Genomic DNA, 6,822 nt, shown 5'->3' on the forward strand with positions numbered 1-6,822 from the left:
AGGATCCCTAACAGTCGACTGGTTCCTTTATTGAAGCTTGTCAGATTTCGAATCTCAGGCAGAAGCGATGGCGAACCAAGCGCTTTCCAAGCAGTTGAGGAAAGGATACTCACAGAAGCCCCTTCATCTATAATAGTGCCAACCATGATCATTTTGTAAGCTTGTACTATGATTCAGAATGGTACATTAGATGGTAGGCGGGGTCTTCCTAGTAGATTCCAATCGAAGGAAACAACTAGATTGCTTGGAGGTGGGACCGAATAAACGGCCGGATAAAAATCTGACGAACTTCCTTCCTACGGTCAAGGAATGGGTAGATTTCCCCCATGTTCATCAGAGTTTGTGTTTACGAAGATAATTTGAACAATGTCGTTATCATTCTCTTTGGTGATAGTATCATCTGAAGGTGGGCCCTCTGAAGACAAGATTGGGTCGACTGCCATCTAGGCCTGTTGACTTTGGTCCGGTGTGGACTCAGAGTGTTTATATTCAATGATATGTGCTTCGACTAACAACAATGGTGTGTCAGCCAGATTTTCAACTAGCAATGGACTCGACAAGATTTTCTTGTATCTAGGAGGAAGTCAACATTGTGATGCAGGACGCTCATCCATGACTCTTTTAGCTTCATCTAGGAAGGGACAACGGTGGAGGGCATGATCGCCTTCACACAATCTACAAGGAAATTTGGATCCTCCTTTTTGTCCATTGACTTCGTTCTCACTAGTTGACGGTATGCTTTCAACATGATCGTCAGTGGTTGAAGACACTGGATTGTGCAAACGGGGAGACTAGTCCCTCAGGATCCATGGGATACAGGGGCAATCTCAATGATAGTGGTCTCCCTTGCAAATGACACATGGAGATTTAGGTTTAGAAGGTGCAGTGTGTGGATTTTCACCAGATGATCCACGGTTGCCCCCTTTCATCGTTGGATTCTTCTTCTTCTTCTCCTTCCCTTTCTTCTTCTTCTGAGTTACTTGGTTTTTGGCACTACTAGCTTCACCAAGCAAAGAAGAAGAAGGAGAGGGAGAAACTTCATCTGGTTGTTGATTAGATTGCTGAGGAATCGCGATGTTTTGTATGACAAAGGTCGAGAAGAGCCATATAGGCAGGTCAATTGTAAGTCCTGGAAGGGACAATGTGGCCATGTGTGGAGCACCAATATCTCCCTAAGAGGAGAAGGGAGTAGGATTTCTCCCAAGGGGAAATACTTGATTGGTAGACTCCATTTCTCAACCTAAATACCAACAAGGGAACAGTGACGTTATTCCGATTAAAATAAATTTTATGATGCTTTGACACAACTTTCTTTTTCAATTTTTAAGAGTCGAGAAAAAGCTAAAGATGACTCTTGCTGCCTTCGATTTTTAATGAGCCTGAAGTGACAAGTGCTTAGATGGACCTTTTCTTTTAAGGAGTCTGAAAAGGAACGAAAGTGACTTCTCTAGAAATATAGACAGAGGGATTACCAAACCAATCGCAAAACTGCAAAATACTGTTTACGGTACGGTATCCAATCTTCCCGAATGCTATGTTTAGTGCATTGCAATCGATAGGGTGGCAGAGACAACTTCCTAAGGATAAAGGATGTAGCCTATTATGGTCTCCCAATATATACTCGACGGTACATGGGAACACAAGTCCGTACTGGAACTTGTCGTCTCAAAGAGGAGGAATCACCCAACCTACGATGAAAGCGATAGTTACCAGGCTTTACGACACCGGAATACGTCTCTAGCCTAGACTTCTAAATGTTGTGCATTAGGTTCCAAAGCGTTTTATGGTTCATTGAAGTTTATTTTACAGTTGATCTTTCTTAAGAAGTTTGCCTTTAAGATTCACCGCATGATGTAGATATAAAATTCCTAAATATGCAATCTAAGAGGATAAACAGTCGTTTGCTTTCTTTTTGCAATGAAAATCCTAGCTACTAAGGAAAGAGAGATGAAATTGTTTCAACATAGAGCATAGAGCACACACTAGATACACTTTTCCTAAATCAAATTTAGCATGCAGTATTAATGCAAATGCACATGCATGTATTGTTTTTCGGTTTCCTTAATGTGAGAATGACAAAAAGAAAACAAAGTATAGATCTGAACTAACTTCTTTCGAAGCGACAGTACTAACAATTTTCTTTTCAAAAAATGAAAGTAAAGTCAAGACGACACTTTGCGATTTTGAATTTATACTACTTTTGACACTTGAAATACTAATGATTCAAATCAAATACAATGGAAAAAGTGTAATTGACTATCTAAAAGAGGAATGCTTTGTGACACTCTTTTTCTCGACTAAAAATGACACTTGCGACACTTTCAAATCAAAATATGACAGTTCGATTAAGCTACTATTTGCAAAGGAGAACTGTAAATGATGAAAAAGACATTAAAAAACACTTACAATTCCTTCTAATGAAGGCTGAGTAATGCAAAGGAAGATGGTTTCAACAGAGATATACTGATCATAGATAGAGAAACTACTAAACAAAGCTGAATATAATGAAGAAAAAACCAAAATCTGGAGTCAGAAATAGTCTTAGTAAATCATCGCACATGTAACATAGGGAAACATGGATGCATCTCACCTGCAACACGCGGGAGGTGTGATGCATCTAGGTTGCCAAGAAGAGATAGTGCGATGGTCTAGGGACGAGACTGTGCTTGGTTTTTCACTCATATTTTGTAGCTAAGTTTAGGGGTTTAAGCTTAGCTAATGATAGTCAGTGAACACAAAGTATAGGGGGTGATCTAATGAGGTTATTTGAGCTACCACAAGGGCACTTAGGATGTTTGCAAGCTAGATGTTTAGTTCATAAACAAACTCGGAGATTGATTGAAGCAGTGTTGATCTTCTTTGCATAGAAAAAGCAATTCGAAGGCTAGCTGGCTTAACTTTATGCTCCATCTATGGTTTATAAAGCAAACAACAGTAACAAAACAAACAAACTATTTGCTCCCCAGTGGAGTCGCCATTTTGTTATTGGGAAATTTAGTGTCCATTCAGAGCTGCTAGTCCCACTAAGATGGGTAGCTATCTTAGAAACAAACAGATTAAAGTTACTTGTGTTTTCCTTTATGAGAGATAGATGAGAGAGAAGCTTAGAACACCAACCTCAGTCTTTCGCTAGTCTCCTTGCTTGTTTCCTCTCTCCTTTGATAAAGCTTTTGCCTCTCTTTTCTCGCTTGTACCACTCAAAGAACACCTATAGAGTCAAGACAGCAAAATACCATCAAAGCATAGAGATCTATAACCATAAATAATGTAGGATCAGATGTACATTAACCATATAAATTCATACACAAATAAGATTCAGAGATATACAAGCATATGGAGGAAAACTCAAATAACTTTATTGATAGAAGTAGTAGAAGAGAGGATTACAACCAGGCTGTCTAATCCAGTATCATCCTCCCAGCATGAAATCCCTCTTCACCTCATACAAAGCAAGATCACCCAACAATGTCTTCAAAGCGAAACCAACAACACTTCCTTGCAAATTACAAAATTCTAGCGCCTGGATCTCTTGGATGAGGGATCCATATATATATGTTTATAGGGGAGTGAGTCAGCTTCTGGGATTTTGATTTTCACCGATAGTTCTTGGTTCCACTTGGAGATTTCAAATCTCTTGCTCATCCTTGGGTGAATTCAGAGAGGCAAGTGTCATATGAGCAGTTTCTAGAAGATTCTTTGGGTTTCCACCTAGCACACTACTTCTGCCATTTGTTTGCTCTCGCTCATCGCACCCTACAGAAGGGCTTTCCAGTATGCATCACACCCCCCATGTGTAATAGGTGAGATGCATCGCACCCTATGCATGGAGCAGTTTGTATGGTCCAGTTTTGACCAGTTCTGAGTAGTTTTTCATGGAGAACTTCTAGGAGATGATGTAATCAGCTGACCTTGTTCCTTTAGGGTATGAAACAACACTTTTAGGTGTTTAGAAGCCCTTGGCTTATGGACATATGTGATTGGGGTCACAATGCTCAAATATGTATATAATACCCATATCACCACCATCATTATCATCTTCAAACACTGATAAATGCAGAGACAATTGTGTCTATCCTAAAGTCAGAACAACTATTATTCCTACTATGCATGTGCATGCTGTAACAAACCAAATGCAGCTGGCCTCTTCTTCAACCCATCTAGGAAGCACTCATGGTTCTTCATCAAGCAATGCTTAATCACCACAACAACAACAGATTGTGCAACCTCCTGCTATTATTCATCTCGTTGCTCAACATGTTTATCCTCCACCTCTTGCTAGCCATGAAGAAGTTTTGGCCAACAGGGACTTGTTTATGAACACACTCACAAAGCTTCACGTGACACTTGGAACTAGGTTGATGTAAGTTTCTATCTTCTCCTTTCTTCAACACCATGCAATCTTCATTTTAGGTTCCTCAAGGCTCCAAGATTACAAATTTTTCGCGTTGATAAATGGCTAATATTACATTTTTGATATGCTTGACATTTTTTTGTGGGTTCCTTGTAACACTATAAACACATGCATTTCTATATGGGTTCTCAGGTATCTACACTTGCATGAGTTGGTCCTCACAAAGTTTCACATGACACTACGCTAACCCATGCACTTAGTTCACGAGAGCGTGTCGAGGACATGCTCTCTGAACACTGCAATGAAATAGTTTCTATACTTTCAAGATAATTCTCGCTACTCTTTCTTGATCAGTGATATATCTGAATAGTGACTTTGGCCATTGTCATGTTCATTTCCTATGAATGATTTTGATTTTTAAACTCCTACTAGCTTGTTGTTAAACAAATTAAAGATTTTATGAGAAACATATAGTTTTCAAAGCTCTTTTCTAAATCTATTTTCTTGAGAAAATTTGTCTTTTTACTTTAGGTACTGTAGATTGCTACCATGTGACATATGATATGATATAACTGCCTCGATAAATAGACAAAAGTGTTGTAGAATGTAGTATTTTTTAAATCTAAATAAATATGATTTCCAAATACAAAGTTTAATAATTAAGAACATCTTTTATATTTATTAGGTAAGTTATGATTCTTTTTTAGTAGGGGATTTTGTGTACGTTGATATTGTGTTGTGTCTTTGGTTTCTGTTAGGTAACAATAGTTAATAAGGAATGCATTCCTGATCAGTAGGCACACATATTATTCTACTGTCGACATGGATCTCAATGGTTTTCAAGCATGGCAACAAAAACGCAGATGTCAATGGGATATCCAAAGTCAGTCTTGGATGAATGTAATACTAGTGATGATTTTGATTCCTTGTCAGATAAAGAATGTCACAAGTCAAATTCAAATAAACAGAAGTAACTTGAGAATGAAGGTGAAACTATTGATTTCAGTCCAATTCAAATTTTTTTATTTGTTGGTTGATGTTGTTTTTTGAGTGCGGACATGTGAAATTCCAAATTGCATGTTGGTTTATGTGAAGGGGGAATATATATATATAGATATCCTATGCCATTCATGGTTTCTGGAGATCCATGTTACATTTACATAGAAGTTTAGATATCATTCATATATCTAAACACCCAACAACAACAACATTGAGATTTTTCTTTCACTCAACCTATAACATATTGCATCTGTCTTCATCAATGCTCTTCTTCCATATGCTATCCACTTATGACATTTCCTTTGCAATATTTGGTGCATTTTTTAGTTGTAGGTCATTTATAGGCTATAAATGTCTTTAGAGTTTCACTTCTAATTGAGTATTCAACTTAACATATTGATTATCTTATATGTAACTATTTTTCCCTCCACCCACATTTCATAACTTCCATAACCATTAGGTAGGGACCTACAAATTTGATGTTGCTTTGCATGTTTAGTAAAAGATTTTTGAGACTTAATTTATTGAAAGTTGTAGAATTTACAATTTATGAAGTTTCAAGGTGTAATTTTTAAAAGTCTAATTATTTAAAGGGTGATATCTCAATGGAAGAGCATCTTCTTTACAAGCAGGAGGTTGATGGTTCGATTCCATCGTGCCCTGATATCGATATGAAATGGCAACGACCAATTTTTGGTGATGGAGGCTTTTTTCCCATCACCAATGAGCTTATGGTGACATTTTTTGACCCTCAACAAAATATGAAATGGTGATGGTAAACAAATGCCACCATATATACGCATGAATAGTGATGACCATGAAAGGTCTGTAACCATAAATCATTGTTTTTGACATGAAATGATGACAGTCATTGTCCATCATTATAGGCATTATTCGTGATAGACCTTGAATGTCACCATAACACCTATACTTTTGGCAATGCGGCTTTTGGTGACGGTCAACAAATGTCACCATATATGCACCAATAATGACGACCATGAAATTCGATCCAGCACAATAAATTGTTGTAGCTCATATGAAATAGTGACGGTCACTATCTATCATTATAATATTTATGATGGACCTTGAATGTCACCATAAAACCTATACTTTTGGCAATGTCACCTTTGGTGACGTTTAGTTTTTGGTGATCGAGGCTATGGTCTGTCACCATTTCTCATATGAAATGGTGGCTGTCGCTATCCCTCATTATAAATCATTATTGGTGACAGACTTTGAATGTCACCACAACACCTATACTTTTGGCGATTCCACCTTTGGTGACATTTAGTTTTTGGTGACCAAGGTTATGGTCTGTCACCATTTCTCATATGAAATGGTGAAGGTCGCTATCCCTCATTATAAATCATTATTGGTGACGAACTTTGAATGTCAACATGCTATGTGTAATTTTGTATCTACAGATAAACACAATTTCCCTAGATGGGTAGCTACATCTAGAACAATAGATT

The sequence above is a fragment of the Pinus tabuliformis genome, chromosome 6 (assembly GCF_031772625.1).
Source record: "Pinus tabuliformis cultivar Carrire ecotype Pingquan chromosome 6, CPIR1, whole genome shotgun sequence".
NCBI classification, from domain to species: Eukaryota; Viridiplantae; Streptophyta; class Pinopsida; order Pinales; family Pinaceae; genus Pinus; species Pinus tabuliformis.